Raw genomic sequence first — 18,608 nt, 5'->3', positions numbered from 1 at the left:
TCCTCTATGGCATTTCACCTCCATTCTCTTTATATTTGGGCAGCTGCCCAGGTAACCAAAGAACCAGACACAGGCCTTTAAAGTGGACAGGAAGCCTCCATTAGAATAGGCTTGGGGAAACTTGTCCTTCACAATAACCTTTGTTAAAGGGACATTGTGGGTTTTTTTTGTTTTTTTTTTAAATGAGTTAGCGGTAAATGCAAATAGTGCATCTGCCCTTGATCATCCTTTCAATTTTTGTGGGTTTACAAACAGTTTCCTATTTTAAAATCTATATATTTTTTTCTCTTGTGTTTCTGTGTACAAGACCCCAAAACATAAGACAAGCGAAACTGCCAACAGTGAAACTGACCCCAAAGTGCTGTCTAATGTACAAACTAAACTAAGATTTTTTCCCCCTCCTAATGTGTCAATTTCAAAACTTTAAAAGTGGTTCAGACTTCCCCATGAAAAAGGGCTGAGTGAGCGCAAGCATAGAAAATTTAAACACAAAAGGAATTATGAGGAATTAAAAGGAAGGATTAGAAGGAGTTTAATAACAGGCACTACCAGTGCCCAATAAAACTGTACTGTGGAAACTCGCTTTTCCACCGCATTTAGGAGTTGGTGGGCATTTGGGGTCTGATCCTGACCATTGGTTTTGCCATTGAAATCCATGGCAGCTGGATCAGATTCTTTTTGGGAACTTTGCAAACTCTTATTTTGGCAGGATATATGATGTACCTATAGAAATTAAGCACTGTCATGTTGTATGTTCACTAGCAAAGAAGCATTTGGAGATGGATAAATTTGCCCAGTGGTATGTGTTTGAGAGAGTAATGTAGTCTCAGACACCAGCTGTTTTTTCTCTTGCCCTTATATCCTCGTCTCATGTCTATCCTTCTCTCTTCAGCTGACATTTCTCCAGAAGAAATGGTTTGGTATATATTTGGATGGGTCAAATAAACTCTGTGCTGTATCACTGACTTTTGCATAACATGGCTGCATGTTTCATTTCACAAACAGGTCTGAAGCAGTCATTGTTGAGCCAATGAAAAAACAGAGGTCTGTTTCAAAATTAAACTGGGTCTCAATTTATTTTATTACCATAAAAAGATAATTTCTCCTGGCAATCATTCCTACCATTTCCTGATTTGGCCTTTTTTGAAGCCATTCTTTTCTGCTGAGACTCTGCTGCTGGTTGAGTAAAATGTCATTGTCTTGCTTTTTTTAGGTGTCTGCCTTATCTTGTTACATGTTTTCTCTCTCATTTTTCTTTTGTCTCCCTATCTTCTCACTCTATCATCTTTGACATCCTCTGCCATCTCAGGGCTTCTAGCATCACATACTACTAGTACTTCTCACTTCTAACTCCAGTAATTTCATGTCAGTCAGATGAATGCTGGAATTAGAAGCTGTCCATAGAGCCCTACTACTGCATTTTTCATGCTGATAAAGAGGCTGCTCAAGATGAATACAGCATATAAAGTCAGCTATATGTTCAGTAAACTACAGTAGACAGCATTACTCCTGTCCCAAGTCATACCCAAAAGCTTTGGTATACCCTGAGATATCCACAGTGCTAAAAATATATCTGCACAAAACTAAAGCGTTAAGGGACAAATACTCATGTTCTATCACCTGGCTGAAAGGGGCAAAAGAGTTTTCAGAGCCTTTGACAGGGCAGATCAGATGGTTTATATTCAAGATATCAAAGGTAAAGAGCTTGTCTCCTGCACAACATTCCCTAGGAGAAGTAGTTGCCATGCAGGTGGACACACAAAAATAGACACTCAAAAACAACACTGCAGGGTGGCCATCTCATTCTCCGTGCATTCTTTCCTTAATACGGGTTTCAGAGTAACAGCTGTGTTAGTTTGTATTCACAAAAAGAAAAGGAGTACTTGTGGCACCTTAGAGAGTAACCAATTTATTTGAGCATAAGCTTTCGTGAGCCACAGCTCACTTCATCGGATGCATACTGTGGAAAGTGTAGAAGATCTTTTTATATACACACAAAGCATGAAAAAATACCTCCTCCCACCCCACTCTCCTGCTGGTAATAGCTTATCTAAAGTGATCACTCTCCTTACAATGTGTATGATAATCAAGGTGGGCCATTTCCAGCACAAATCCAGGGTTTAACAAGAACGTCTGTGGGGGGGGGGGGGGGGGGGTAGGGCTAGGAAAAAACAAGGGGAAATAGGCTTGAATAGAGACTGGGAGTGGCTAAGTCATTGTGCAAGGTAACCTAAGTTAATTGTATCAAATTTGCAAATGAATTCCAATTCAACAGTTTCTTGCTGGAGTCTGGATTTGAAGTTTTTTTTTTTTTTTTTTGTAATATCACAACTTTCATGTCTGTAATCGCGTGACCAGAGAGATTGAAGTGTTCTCCGACTGGTTTATGAATGTTATAATTCTTGACATCTGATTTGTGTCCATTTATTCTTTTATGTAGAGACTGTCCAGTTTGACCAATGTACATGGCAGAGGGGCATTGCTGGCACATGATGGCATATATCACATTGGTGGATGTACAGGTGAATGAGCCTCTGATAGTGTGGCTGATGTTATTAGGCCCTGTGATGGTGTCCCCTGAATAGATATGTGGGATCTACAATCTATCCTGAAGGATGACCCAACACTCTCACAAATCTTGGGAGACAGGCCAGTCCTTGCCTACAGACAGCCCCCCAACCTGAAGCAAATACTCACCAGCAACCACATACCACACAACAGAACCACTAACCCAGGAACCTATCCTTGCAACAAAGCCCGTTGCCAACTGTGCCCACATATCTATTCAGGGGACACCATCACAGGGCCTAATAACATCAGCCACACTATCAGAGGCTCATTCACCTGCACATCCACCAATGTGATATATGCCATCATGTGCCAGCAATGCCCCTCTGCCATGTACATTGGTCAAACTGGACAGTCTCCACGTAAAAGAATAAATGGACACAAATCAGATGTCAAGAATTATAACATTCATAAACCAGTCGGAGAACACTTCAATCTCTCTGGTCACGCGATTACAGACATGAAAGTTGTGATATTACAAAAAAAACCAAAACTTCAAATCCAGACTCCAGCAAGAAACTGTTTGAATTGGAATTCATTTGCAAATTTGATACAATTAACTTAGGTTACCTTGCACAATGACTTAGCCACTCCCAGTCTCTATTCAAGCCTATTTCCCCTTGTTTTTTCCTACCCCCCCCCCCCAGACGTTCTTGTTAAACCCTGGATTTGTGCTGGAAATGGCCCACCTTGATTATCATACACATTGTAAGGAGAGTGATCACTTTAGATAAGCTATTACCAGCAGGAGAGTGGGGTGGGGGGAGGTATTTTTTCATGCTTTGTGTGTATATAAAAAGATCTTCTACACTTTCCACAGTATGCATCCGATGAAGTGAGCTGTGGCTCACGAAAGCTTATGCTCAAATAAATTGGTTACTCTCTAAGGTGCCACAAGTACTCCTTTTCTTTTTTCCTTAATACAATACTTCAGAGCTGATGCTCAAGCCATTGTTTTTGGGAGCACAATGTTGCACGTGCTAATGCCACAACAAGTCAGAAATTATTTACATGAAGAATTTTTCAGTTTACATTATATATTAGGCAAAATTGTTTTCTCTCTCTAGTTCTGTGCTGCTGATAGAATCCTGCTGTAAGATCTTTGGACCTTTATGGGGCTGAGAAATAGGAAAATATATGCATGCTTACTGGAAAAGTTTCCCTTTCTTCAACTATTAGGGCCACAGATCTAACTCATCCTGCCCATGAAAAGGGGTTGCTATTCAGCTGCTAAATGAATAATAAAGTTCTTTCTCTCTTGTTTTTTATAGTGAAAACAGATAAAACTGGTTCACTCGTATTAAGAATTTAGTCTGTTAGAAGGGACGGTTTCATAGCCCTGGAAGTTTGGCAAGAGGGGTGTGCCCCTGCACAAGTGACTGAGTTCTGTCTCAGAGCTTCCCATAGTCTGCAGTCTCATAGTTGGTTTTATAGACCTTATTCCTTGAAGGAAGGAAATGTTGGGTAAACATTTTTTAGACATTTGCTCTTTCCCCAGGCTGTCTTGGATGGATGGGAAGTCCTAGTTTGAGAGGATTTCACATTTAGGACTTTGGTCCTAATTTGTAGGTTTTATTATTTCCTTTTAGCACATGTGCAAGATGAGCTCCAGATGGGCACACTATTAAATAGATCAAAATTAACAAATCCGTTGTCCCCACTGGAGCTAGCATACAGGGAGTCAGGCAAGTAAGAACAATACTTGGCAAGTTTTCAAATACTGTTGTTTTTCTTCAGTATTTTGGGTGTAAACTAATAAAGAAACTTGGAAAATGCATCTTTTTTAAAAGAGTAACTTAACTGATCCTCAAAACAGCTTTATGGTCCTGTCCTGTCCTATCCTATCACCAACATGGTGCATGCTGAAGCATCAAAAGGGAGCAGGTGCTGACTAGCCAAAATTTTAGGAGACCTGAACAAAAATATAAAAGTTAGGTGGGTGCTAATGTATTTTCTATGCAGGGGTATTCAGCACATAGTACATGATTCACCACCAGTACGAGAGAGAATAGTAGAGTGTTATGGAAACTTTTGAATTGCATACAGAATCAGAAATATAGTATTGCTTATAAATCCTTGAATTAGAATTCCAGTTTAAAGACTAATTAGTCTCTGGCACACACATGATGGGTTAGGTGAAGAGGTGGTTGCACCTTAAAGACTAACAGATTTATTTGGGTATAAGCTTTCGTGGGTAAAAAAAGGGATTTTTACCCACGAAAGCTTATGCCCACATAAATCTGTTAGTCTTTAAGGTGCCACCGGACTCCTCATTGTTTTTGTGGATACAGACTAACACGGCTACTCCTCTGAACTGGAAGTATTCACTGGGGAGGATGATTCAAAAATAGAGGCCTAGAGAAGGATGAAGTAATGGAGACCAGTCCACCTACTCTTAAAGCAGCCAGAAGATTCTGAAGCTGGAATAGAGACAGAGAGAGAGAAAATGCTCTCTTTCAACAGCCAGAGTGCTATGCTGGATAGAAGGAATTTATCAATTTTTTTGATCAGAAATCTAAGTGGAGGCTGATAGGATGGAATTCCCAAACCAAGCCCATAGATCTCTCTCTGGTTGGAAATCCAGCACCTTCCTCTTTTCCAATAGCTAGAGAGTGGGAGGGAGACTTGGCATCTCACCACAGAGCTTGTGTCAGTTAGTTTGTAAGCATCTTTTCTATCAGTTTTTGGGTAGTATATTTAAGTCCTCTGGTTATTAGATGTCACAATTTGAAAACCCTTGTGTGTGGAGTGTACATATGGTGTGTCCGGCAGGCTGGGGCTGGGGGAGCGATGGAATATTATGGTACTGAAAGAGACAGTAAAGAAGAAAGAAGAGAGTGGAGGAAGGAGAGAACAAAATGTATGAAAATAGAGAGAAGGAAACAGTAAGCACACTGACGACAACTCAGGGAACTATACACCATAAAAGAAAAGTGGAATGAAGTCAGAAGGGGAAAGAAAGAAAGTTAAAAGAATAAGTATTAAATAGAAAGCTGATTTACACTGTTGCAATTAAATACAGCATACTACAAATAGGCCATGATTTTATTCCTTTAAGTTAAAGATGGGGGTGGAGGGGAGATCGTGTTGTGGTCATGGCAGCACAGATTATTTTTAACTCTGGTTAGCTTATTTACTTCTCAGGGATGGAGGATTTGGGAACCTTTTTCAAGACTTGATCGTTGTCATATAAATACTTTGTACTATGTTAAGTATTTTTCCATTTCATGTGCTGTTGAAGAATGTTTGTGTGAGATACTCCTGATGGTGAGAGCTATATTTCGTACTGGAAAGGAAAGGTACCATATCATTCCACTGTTCCTGACCTGCTGATTAGTGAGGTAACAATTTGACTCCTGTTCTCACTGCCCCTTTGAATTAGGTGTTGCCAGTCATTAAATATTGATCTGTTAGAAGAAGAAAAATAAAAACGTCATGCATGATTAGCAAGCCAAAAAAGTATCAACAGCGTATTGGAGATCTGCCATTCTTTCTCTCTCAAAGAAATGAATAGCATAGGCACCCACTAAAAGTAAAGGAAGGATGCCTGTTTTCTTAGCACTATGTCATTCATATAGCACCTTTTCAAACTCCCCAAAGTCTTTACAAAATGCAGTGTTCAAATTGCCTGTTGTTGAAATTCGGCCACCACTGAGTGAAACACAAGAACTGTCTAACAGCTCACAGCAACAGAACTCAGCTGTTTAGGATAGAAAATGATTAAGAATACTATATCCAGTTTTAGCTCCAGGGGAAGTATGGTAAGTGAAAGTAATTGTCTAAACTGAAGGTTGGGCACAACACCAGGGTTCACACCCCTACTCTTTTATGTAAAATTCCCTGATCGTTGTCCATCCGTAGCCAAGACCTCAGGCAGCACCTTGCCTCCTAGTGCTATGCAAGAGTATTGAGTCAGTAGTGACTTGGAAAGAGGAGCTCCATATATTGAATTTCTACCATCACTTCCTTTGCCACTGAGATGTGGGAGCCTCCCATCGAGCAGGTAACTCAGCCTACCTTGTAAGATGGGACACAGGGTGTTGTGGTTTCTATTAATGAGCACCTGAGATCACTGTTCTAACATCTGTAGTTTCATATTTATCTTTGGGAAAAGGTCACATGGAAACTCATTTTAAGGTTGTACAGAAGACTGGGACCAGATTCTACTGAGATCCTGTCCCTTCCTGATGCTTATTGTATTTTAAGTATTTTCCCTTTCATGTGCTGTTGAAGAATGTTTGTGTGTGTGAGACTCTGGCTGCAAGTGGCCAACAGGGAATTCCCCTGGCACAGAACTCTCGCCTATTGGTGGAAAGCTGGCACAGCTTGAGGACACATTGTGGGAGGGGAGAACCACTAATCTCCACTGGCATGTGGTCTGTTCTAGTGGCAGAAGTTAGAGTAGTCCCTTAGCTGTTGTCTTATTGGGGCCAGCACAGATCTGCCCTCAAAGTCAGGGAGCTGAAGCCAACTTCCTGATGCCTTCTCTGCCCCAAGTCAATCTTGGGCCCATGAGAGAATAAGTTAAGCAGGTCTTTATGCTCTTGCTTTTTTGTATGTAAGATTGTTTAGTCCAAGAATAAAGATTTATGAAAACAAAGCTCTTCCTTAACACAGTGGAAATGCTGTAGCCTCTGAGACAGTCACAATGGATCCAACAAAATAACAGCTTAACACAGATCCATTCTGTTGCTGGAATATACACTTCACAGCTTGGCATCTAGGTCATGCAGTGGTATATTTCATTTAAGTTACCAGCATGTGTGCTGGCTCAGCTGCTAGATTTAAAGCAAAAAAGGAGAAGGGGAAGCAAGTGAAGCCTGCAGTCCCAATCCATAAACTAATTTGTACATTAATTTAGCAACCAGTGAAATTTATGTAGACAAACCTGTATAGCGGACATGCTCCAGGTAGCAAAGAAGTCTTTTCCATTCACTTTGTTGTGGCTTGCGGTGCCTCACTCAGAAAGGCTTGGGGATTTAAAAAAAAAAAAAAAAAAAGTGAAGAGCTACCATACAATTTTAAATACATTATATACTTTTTTTCATGATTAGGAGTTTGTAGCCCTCAGGCATTCACCTTTGTGACATACAGCATCCACCATAATGGGCCCAGATTGTAACTGAGAACTCTGGCTGCAGCTGCAGTATAGAATACTAAACAAAAATAACAAGCTCTGCTTTTTTCTGGGCAGTTGAGGAGATTGAGGGCATGAGGAAAGTGGAGTTTTGAGGTAATATGGGATATTTCTTTAGTCAGTTGTTCAAACTGAATGACTTGATTTTCACTGGATTGTGCTTGTTAGGGTGTTGGAGAGAGTGGACAGCTGTGTGTGTAATATATTTGGTCTGATTTGATATTTTAACTGCTGTACAGGACACCTAGCACTGTCGGACAGGCACTGTTTAGTTCCTTTTGGAAAAGACAATACATTAAGACGTTATGTCCTTTAATGTAAGGGGTGCACTTATTCTCTGGGGTGGAGAATGCTGCAGTTGTCTTTCTATTCTCGAAAGCACTCTTGCTAGCCATGCCACAAAACATTTGTCTTAATGGAGATCTCATATCTAACCCTTTTCAGCTGGTAAGAAAAATTGCTGTGTTAATGGCTATCAGGGTGAAGGTGGCTTTGCATACAGAAGTGGGGGGCCTTCAGGATAACATGGTGGGCAGCTGAAAACACTTCGATGATTTTCCACCAGCAGGAGGAAAAATCTACACAGATGAGAAACAATTGAAACACTTATGCAATTAATAATTATAGTTTACTTCTGTGTTTCCTTGATCTCATATACTTGCAGCACAGACCTTAAGTGTAGCCATTTCTGGATGCCCATGTTCATTTGTGTTAGCTTTGAAGGGAATTACGCTCCAGCTCAGAAGAGTATACTTATTTTTGTTACTCTATTCAGATCTTTTTTGTAGCTCCTCATAACTAAGTGTATTGAGCTATTAAACAAAACACCTGTGAGTTAGAAGTAGTCAGATGGTAGAGTAGTTTGGGCAGTAATTAGACTTTGTTTAAAAAGCCAGAGTTATTTGGAAGAGTCAGGCACAACCTATGATTGGGCTGCTGTCTAATTTGTTCTGTTTGAGGACATTTGAGGAAACAGGTTTACATGCAGTAAAGTTTTGTGCATTATGTGCTCACATACTCATTGCAAATGCCTCACAAAACCATTTTTTACTCCACTAGCTTGACAGGCTACACAAGAGGCTACAGTGTGGGTTGAGGCCAGGAAAGGTCAAATCCAGACTAAGGTCTGATCTTGATTAGCTCTGAATGACAGTAATTGTCAAAGACTAAGCATGTGACTGCGTTTCAGGAACAGCAACCGATTGACTCTGTGCAGTTGTCCTTTTAAAACTTTTCAGGAATAAAAAAAGGATGACGTAAAGGAGAAAGCTAGTGACACAGTATCTGCCAAGTTATTTGGGAGAAAAGAAACTTTTGCTGAGAAGCAGAAAGTGAAATATAAAATATTAGTAGGTTGGAAGTCTCATTAAAAGTTTTCATGGCAAAACTAGAAACATACTGTGAAAGGGCATGTAGTGACTTTGTAGGACAGAAACTGCAAGTTATAATAACTGTAGGATTCAGAATGTCAAGTGGGAAGACAAGATTGAGAAATATTAGTGATGTAAGGCATGTGGGTAAATACCAAACAGCTGTGGCCTATGTGCTCTAGCAAAGGGGTTTTCAAACAATGTATCCCCATGGGGGAGGGACATGACAGGGTTGTTGGGGGGGCACAAGGATCTGAATGGTTGGGAGTTTTTTCCTTGTTTCTTTGTGGGGAGGGGGGGCACTATGTACTGGTCTGATTTCCTGGGGTGCCCAGCCCCACCCCCTCATGCCTGGGTGCAGGACAGGTGTGTGGAGGTTGGTTTTGCGTCTCTACTCCCTTGCCCTCTCAGGCTCCATTGCCATTGCAGAGCACACCTGGCATTGTGCCACCATCCTGTTTCCAGACAGCTGCCCTGGGAGCCACACAGCCTCACTAAAGCTCACTCCCTTTCTCCCCTCCCTCTCTGTCTCTTGCATTTGCCCCTCCCTGCCGTGGCTGTGCTGGGAGTCAACACGGCACTAGCAAGGACCTTACATGTATGGGGGAGTGGGGTGTCACCACACACAGGTTGCCACTCCAGGTGGTTGGGATTCAGGCAGAGTGCATGGGTGTCCTCCCCAGCATGTGCTGGTTGCATAGGGTTTCCTCCTAACAGGCTACAGGCTCAGCACTGTCTGGGTCCCCCCCTTCCCTTGTGCCAAGGCAAGCACAGGCATGGGACACGGGTCTCCCAAAGGGGTGTGGTGAAAAGTTTGGGAACCTCTGTTCTAGCAGATTGTCATAGGGTTTACCTCTAGCACGCCCCTATTGGGGTGGTATAGGCACTTCCTCAGTCCCCACCAGGTTCCTCCTACAGCAGAGGTTACTATAGAGTCAGCTGGAGATAGACAGCCCCTCTCCAGACTACAAGTGTCAGGAAGGCAGTTCATCCCCATCCCCCCCCTTCAGTGGGTTAATGACAGTCGAAGTGAAAAAGGCAAGGTTGAGCAGTCTTACAGGTCACCCTGCAAGGCCAACAGGCCAACCATCTCTGAGATAGGGTGAGGTTTCTAACCCTTTGTTAGTCTAAGGGCCCAGGCTGAGCCTGAGCTCTGAGGAAAAGAAAACTAGAATAATTATCCCTCTGTTTATCCAGAGGGTCCGGCAGCAGCTTTCTAGGCATGGTAGGCAGCAGTTTATGTTCTGTGGGTTCAGAGAGCCCTGTGAGCTAACGCTGCATCCCTCTGATGCCACCATTACTGTGCTGGCATCCTTTCTTTTAAAGGCACCGCTCTTGTCCAGGTGCAGCGGGTCACTCCAGGCATGTCTGTGTTGCAGCTGGGAGTGAAAAGAAAAGGAGTACTTGTGGTACCTTAGAGACTAACCAATTTATTTGAGCATGAGCTTTCGTGAGCTACAGCTCACTTCATGGGAGTGAGTCTCCCAGTCCTGGGAGACAGACTTGCACTAGTGGAGCTCAAACTAGTACGCTAAAAATAACAGTGTGGATGTTCCAGCTCAGCTGGATCTTGGGCTCTGAAGTGTAAGGGGTCGGGGGACATGAGAAACCAAGCTCCAGCCTGAGCTGGAATGTTCAAACAGCTATTTTTAGCATGCTAGTGCAAGCCCTGCTTACACACATCCATCTACCCAGGCTGGGAGGCTCACACCCAACTGTAGTATAGACATACCCCTAGGTTGCACTAGGTTAGAGCTGATTGTGCCCAGAGGATCTCATCTCACCAAAGCCAGGAAGGGGTTAAAACCTGTCTCACCACACAGATTAAAATCTCCATTACAGTGTGTGACAAGCTGCTAAGGATACCCAGACCTGTAAGACACTATGGTACCCTTCTCAGTGGGAACATTGCTGCAGCTGTGTGACAACTCCCTGATACATCAGCCTGACATCTGCCTTGCCAGGGCTGTCCCAGCCCAAACCTTGCCTAGCAGGTAAAAAACCATTAACTCCAGCCACTGGGCTCCGCAGGGTTCTCTGTGCAATGCATAGTCCCTATCACTGTACATTCACAGAAGATAGTAAGTTCACTGCTCCTTAAAAAAAAGACAGAAGCAGGAGCTTACTATCTTGACTGGCTTTAACAAACACTTCAGCTCCATCAAAACACTGGGTTGTTTTACTTTTTATTTAAACAATATTGTTAAATATATGTTTGTTTAACTAAGAGGTTTTAAGTGAGTTTAAGTATACAGGATAAAAATAGAAAGGGGTACAAACAAACAAAAGTAAAAAGCATGCTTTCTAATAGCTAGAATCTAATTGAACAAGCTATAGTCTTTGTTCAAGGTAGTTTTCCTTACCAATCTTCCTTTTCCAGCCCTGGCTGACTAACTTTTAGTCAGGATCCCCATGAAGTCCAAGATGTTAGTTTTCTATGTCTCCTCACGTGAAGGATAACCTAGGGGTTCTCTCCTGCTGTCTTTATGGTCCTGTAAACCTTTGAAATGTATCCTTCTGAAATGTATCCCCCGATGAAGTTCCTTTTCCCTGCTGGGTGTGGAGGCCAGGCTGCCCTGGTGTAGATTTCATGCTGTCTTCTTCCTCACTGGTGATTTTTATCTCTTCCTACAACCCCAATACAGATGAATAGCCGCTTGAATTTGGTCACACCTGGTTTGAGGTGGTAGCCTTTTTCCTTTGTGTGGAGAAAACCTGTTTATTAACTCCCCCTGACATACCTAAAATACATGTTAGTTATAATTTCAGCACATCTGCATAATTGATAATGATCAAATGAGTTACTAGTTTTCCAATGGCACATTAAATGACACCTTTTAGATACAGATAATAATCGTAGTGAGTTGGGGTCCACTGAGTGGTCAGGCCAGCTGAAAGTCATTACTAAGATATTAGGGAGCCCCATATATTCTGGCATAAGGATGCTCTTAGGGTCACAAACTGCATTGACTTTCCCAGTCTATATAGCAGCAAAGGAATCCTTTTTAAAGCACTGTGTTTGTCTCACACACACACACTCCAGGTTGTGGAAAAAGCCTCACTATCCTAGATTTTTTAGTTCACAGAGTTTGTATGGAAACACATTAAACTGAATTCACAGAAAAAACAAACAATTTGGACATGTAACATTTTGTTTTTATGAATGTCCGCAACAAATTTAAATTCAGCTTTTCAAGGTGCATTTTCCAATTTTGAATTGTCTTTTGTCACCTGGTATTTCTGTAGGAGCCCACAGAGGCTAAATCTATTCCACAGTAGCTAAGCCTATTCTATGCGTCGAGGAGGATCAAGAGCAGCCACTTTGACTTGTTTCTCAGAGCTGTGTGGAAGGACTGGAGGAGATATGTCCCCAAAGACTCCTGAGGGGCCTGCCATCCACCCAAGAAGGCCAGATGAATGTAGCAAACCAAACCAGATGTCTTCTTCCTTCTCTCCCTCTCACCAGATGATAAAAGTCCACTGAGAGCAGATAACGTCCAACGGGGGGACAACAAAGAGAGAAAAGTCAGAGAGCTGTTGTTTCACGTCAGCTTGGAGTTGTACAAGTAGCACTATTTGTGCTTAAACATGATTAGTGGTGAAAGATATCCACAGCCCTAAAATGGAAGAGTGAAATATCAGAAGTGTGAAATCACACAAAACAAAATGGAGAAATTTTGTGGAAAAATTTTCATGTAACGAGGTCCTTGTTTTCACACTGCTCTAATATAAACACAACCACACGTGCACATGCGCGTGCGTGCACACACACGCACTACTTCTCCTCCTCCTCCTCCTCAGGGTGGTTGTTTTTTTTTTTTTCTTTCAGACAATCCACTGGATATTTGGTATTTTGGCTTTTCACAAAATTAAGTCTAACTGTTCAGAGCTTTGCCCATACACTTTGGAACCCATTAATTAAAAAAGCAGTGCCCCCAAAGGGCCTTTATCCAGGTGTGGCTCTCAGCAAACTATGTTGCAAACAAAATTCTCTGGAAAGTGCAAAGTAGATCACCTGCATGTTTTTCAAAGAAGCCATTTATAGCAAATACAGCTGCATGCAAATTGTTTTTATTTTTGTTACGTAAGTAGGGTGCAGCACTTCTCCTGAGATGTTCCCAATATAGCCTGGATGCTTGAGTGTTCTTGTATTATAGTCTCCACTATATTATGCAATACTCTGGTTTTGCTGGTACAGCAGAATGTGTTCGAAAAAGAACATGCTAAGAGAACATTCAAAATTTATGTCTTTCATTTGAGTGAATTGTGTTGGACTCTGAATTCTAGCATTGAAACTTTTTTTTATATAATTTGTGGACAAAAAATCATCATGCTGTATATCAGTTTTCCTTACAGTCAGATTTTAATTTTATATTGTATGTTTGTATATACAGTTATAAAATCCTAAAGATAACTAAGCAGGTAACAAGCCAGGCAAACCACCAACTCTAGGGTTTGTCCTTAAATATTTTATCAATTTAAAAAGGGTTAGGGTAACAAACCCTTTTCTTGTATCTGCTGTTCTATTAATAGATCAAGTCACAATAAAACATTCAGCACTGAGATTTGAAATCTTGTTCCTGAATTGCTGACCTCACAGTCTCTTTCTTTCACACATTTTTCCAGAGCATCTTTACCAAAACATTTTTTCTGGAAAACGATTGATGTTTCACTTTTCCAAGTTTTGAGTAATCTGTGCTAAAATCTAGTGCCAAAGGTGCCGGTTTAGTCCACTCAAAGTTTTGTTTTCACTGGAAAGTTCAGATATTTTAAGCCAAAAGGAATTACACTGATCAGCTAGTTTGACTGACTGCAGAAAAGAGGCCATAGAATTTCACCTAATGATTCCTGCAGTGGAGGGAATTATTTTTCCCTGCTACGTAAATGAACAATTTCAAGCCCAGTATCTTGTGATTGAACTAGAGCAGATCTTTTTAGAAAGCAATCTCATCTTCATTTAAAAACTTCAAGTGATGGAGAATCTTACACATCCCTTAGGAATCTGTGTTTACTTTCACTGTTAAAAATATGCATCTGATTTCTAATTTGAATTTTTCTATCTTCAGCTTCCAGCCATGGGATTTGTTAGGACATTATTTGCTAGATTAAAGGGCCTCCTAAAATCAGATCGCTTCTTCCTGTGTAGGCACCTTTAGACCTTGATAAAGTCACCTCATGGCCTTTTCCAAGAAAAGTCCTCTCTCTCCCCCTATCCAAGGGGGATTTATTCATCTGAACCAGACCAGAAGACAAATGGAAATCTCAATGTGGAGAATCTTTGCTGCATTGACTGCACCAGTGTAAACCTCGGTCTCAGCAACTTCTTTTTACCAGAGTGTGATTACCTGGGCAAACTAGTTAAGAGGTTCCTCAAAGGGTCAGCATGTAAAGTCAGGTCTATGGCAAATCTCTTTGGCTTCCTCCTTCATGATCGTTTCAATACGGTTACATTCCCACCAAGAGATTTATCATGTAATTCTGTCTCATGTAGATGTCTTTGGCTGAGAATTTAGAAAATGATGCACACGTAGAGCAGCTATTGTCATTTTAATTTCTCAGAAGACAAATTATTTGAAGAATCCTTGAAAAGCAGTTGCACAGTCCAATGAAAGAAGAGAGCTGTGGGTAGTCAATGCCTCTGATGATTGTTCCATTTGTTAGATATTTAAATGCCTAGCTTTTGGTATCCACCTTTGGAAATGTTGGCCTGGATGCTGAAGAATGGACCATTAAGGACAATTTTATGTCTATCTTTTGTTTTATTAAATTTAAGCTTTATCAGCCTTCTTAGAAACCCTATGACTAACTCCCCACTGTATTTTGAGAACATGCAGTTCTTTTTTAATCTTGCGGATGTGTGTCTGAAGCAATAATAAAGTTCCTTTTTATTGTTATCAAATGTAGAAATATTGATGTAGTAAATGCTGACTTCCTGTATGCCAGGCTGTTTGAGTAACCAGCTGTTGTCACTGCCACTGTGTCTTGTGTGGGGGAGGGAAGGAAGAAGTACTGTTTCCACATTAATGGAGATCAAATTGGTGCTGGTTTTTAGGTAATCTGGGCAAAATTCTCTACTGTAATCTTAGTACCTATAGGAAGAGCGTAGTTGAAGTGGACCATGCAGCTGAGATTTTTAACCTGGCAGTAGGAATTTATCCCTTAAGTCAGACTCCTCCCTCCCCCACCACTCTCAAACATAATTGCCACCAAAACTAATGTCCAAACGTCTGTCGAAGGTTCCAGAAACACTCAGTGTTGTGTTGCTTACTATGCAACAATCATGGCAGAGTAACCATGCAGAAGTTACTGTAGAAGTAAAGAAAACGAATTGATCCTTCTTCGGCAAGATGGCCCCATCCTCTGGCAGTGCTGATTGCTTCTTGGGAAGAGCCAAGCATTCTCAGCTCCTACTTACCCCGCATTTACCCCCTTAGAAAGGAAAGTAAAAACTCCCATTAACGTCCATGACAGCAGGATTGGGCGCACTGACTTCAATTCTTTTTAAAGGTACTCTGCATTCTTTGGGAGGCGTTTTTCACTATAGTGGATGGAGACCCAGGTTGGTGTGTTCTAGTCTTTAAGAGGCACCGGATTACTTTATTGATTAAAAACAAGTTTTTGCTATCGGTTTTAACCATCTCTAAAGCACTCTTCACTGTTGTTTAAGTACTATTGAAATTATTGCAGTCAGTACAGCAAAGGAACACAGAGCTAGATTTTATTTAGTCTCTTACATGATCAGCCAAAGTGTTAGCTGAATTCTTATTGCAGGCCTTACCTTTTATGGAGATGTGGTAGCCAATCTTGCCACTCCCCCACCATACAGACTGCATTTTCAAAAAACAAATATCTGCCTCAAGATTGGAACATGGACCCTGTGGCAGAGTTTGAGTTTAGCTCACAGATTTAAAGTAAATTTGAAAAGGGGTTCATAAGTTTTGCAACATAGTAAATACATGTGCACGGCAGATTTTAAAAAAGCTTTAAATATTTTAACACAAAATAGTATGACAACCAAATGAAGACAAACAAAGTTTACTGGTAAAAACAAGTGCCACAAGGACTCCTCGTTGTTTTTACTGATACAGACTAACTCGGTTACCACTCTGAAAAGTTTACTGGATTCATCTAGTTGCGAGCTAGTACATAGCAGCCAAGTTTAGTTGCTTAAACTCTAATTTCAGAATTATTAGTATTATTTCTAAAGCATCCACGGCTGTTGTGCTAAGTACCATATAAACATAACACAACGAGACAGTCCCTTCCTTTTACCATCCAAAGCAGACTAGAGACAAGAGACTACAGTACATAAACAGGGGAGAAAAAGGTAACAATGAGCTGATTCAGATCAGCATAAGTGGTCACACAACACTGGCAGTGAAATCCTGGTCCCATGGAAATCAATGGCACACCTCCCATTGACTTCAGTGGAGCAGAGGTTTTACTCCAAATGCCTATTGTAGGCATTTTCTAGGTATCATGGCAGAAATGCATTGTAAAGAGGGATTTGAAGGAAGGCAATGTGGTGATTTTGTGGATTTTTACAGGGAGCTCATCCTTATGAGCAGCACAGGAAAATTCCCACAAACATTTCTGCACAATTTTGGCAAATGGAAAATGAAGGCTGGTATCATAGGGAGAGTGGATGTGGGGGTTGATGCCTGAATACCATGTAAGAGGTAAGGGTGGGGATAGGCCACAGAAGGGTCTTAAAAGTTAAGAAAGATCGTTTGTGTGTGATACATAACAGAAGGGGGACTGAGTCGAGGTATGCAAAGAAGGGGTGATGCAGTAGAAGCAACGAACCAGGAATGCAAATCATTGTGGCAGAGTTTTGAATGGGTATAAGTGGAGCAAAATGGCTTTTTTTTTTTTTTTTAAAGTGCAGAGAGGAGGAGGTTGCAGTGGTTGAAATGCAACATGATGATGAAGGCCTGGATGGAAACTTAAGTTGGGTGGGTGGAGAGGCTGATCTTAGCGACAAGGAGTATGAAGCAGCAGCAAGATTGAGACTGTCTCACTGTACAGAGAAAGGAAGGAGAGTCAGAATAACACCCAGATTATGAGCTTGAGTGACAGGGAAGAAGGTGGTGATGTCTATGGGGACTGAAAAAAGGGGGTGGGGGGCGGAGCACGCAGGACAGAATAAGCAGCTCAGTTTTGACCATTGAGCCAGCAGTGACCATTTACAGTAGTAATGTCAGAATATAATATCAGCTCAGACTATCTTAAATGAGTGGAACAAATGCCTGGCACCTTGCATTTCCCCTTCCCATTCCCCCCAACCATCTGTGCACATGGGGTGGGCTATAAGAAGAGTTGCTTGGGGAGACGAGATGAGATGTATGCTTGGGGAAGGCGGAGGTCCCTGCCTACCTTCTGAGTGCTGGATTGATCACCAGGCTGGGAAACTTTTGTTTGTTCCTCTTTTTGCTTATGTTACCTTTCTTGGTGTTAGAGTAGCAGCCATGCTGCTGAATGCATCTCACTGCTTGTTGCTGGGTCTTGTTTCTGCTCAGTCACCCTACTGGTTTACAGTAACATTGATTTCTCAACTATGGGGGCTTTAAAAAGCAGTTACTTTTTAGGTGTTATTCACCTTAAATACTGGTGGGTCAGTCCAGTTGCAGTAGGTAACGCTGAGCTACCAGATTCCCTTCAACTTGAAATAGACTTTGGCATCATGTAAGTCTTGCACTTCGTATTGTATTTTTATTGTAACGTGTCTTGGATGCAATTATTTAAAAAATAAAAATAATACTTTTGTTAATTGCAGCCTTTGTGGAAAAGCCTAAATAAATACTGATTGATGTAAACAGGTCAAATACTATTCCTGATAAATACATACATATGGCTAAATTTTTGTTAAAAAAGCAGGTTGTAAGAATAAAAAAAGTCAAAGAAAAACTACCTAGTGGGCATCGACACTGTAGTCAGGGCTTAAGCCACTGACAGATTTCACCTCTAAATATAAATAGCTCTTATTAATGACAGTAGCTTACAACTCTCACCAACAAGTGAGAGAGTGAAGCTAGTACTCCCCACCAGGTACTAAAGGAAGGCAATACAGGAGAAGTAACTCAGATAAGTTAACTCTTGTATCTACACTCTCAAATCACAAACATGTTGGAATAGCCAAACAGAATGCATTGTATTTACGTAGCATTTTTTATCCAAAGACTCCAAAATGTTTTTTTTTCCTTCCTAGAATTAGGGCCAAATCATACCCTATATGGGGGGAGGGGGGAACTGTGGAGGGGGACCATAAACTGGTAGTATTTCCTATTTATTATACTGCAGAAATGAGTAGGGAAATTAGCCTTCCCTCCCATGTATAGAATGGTCAAGAATATGGCCTCAAAAGGCTATCACAGATATAGAAGGACATGAGCATTCTCTGGGAACTTGAGGCGTGTACACTGTCTGTGTTTATACTGTTGCCTGGGAAGGTGGGGCGGGGGGACGACAGAAAGGCAGAGGATGGGTTCTCCCTCTAACTCCTGTCTTAACTCTCCATGACAGCACAGGTCTCT

General features: G+C 41.3%; 1 protein-coding gene across 5 annotated transcripts in view; it reads left to right on the top strand.

Annotated features, from left to right (window-relative positions):
• Positions 1-18,608, top strand: part of MARCHF3 (membrane associated ring-CH-type finger 3) — a 98,266-nt gene that overhangs the window by 26,840 nt on the left and 52,818 nt on the right. The window contains exon 2 of one of the 5 annotated variants that reach the window (XM_048850989.2): positions 5,810-5,909. The exons of the other annotated variants lie outside the window; for them this stretch is intronic. The gene's annotated coding sequence lies outside the window, so the exon portion shown is untranslated. The remainder of the gene's footprint in view (positions 1-5,809; positions 5,910-18,608) is intronic. 5 annotated transcript variants of the gene reach the window in all.

The sequence above is a fragment of the Caretta caretta genome, chromosome 5, assembly GCF_965140235.1.
Source record: "Caretta caretta isolate rCarCar2 chromosome 5, rCarCar1.hap1, whole genome shotgun sequence".
Classification (NCBI taxonomy): domain Eukaryota; kingdom Metazoa; phylum Chordata; order Testudines; family Cheloniidae; genus Caretta; species Caretta caretta.
The sequence above is the reverse complement of the archived record's forward strand: the minus strand, read 5'-3'. Positions and strand labels throughout refer to the sequence as shown.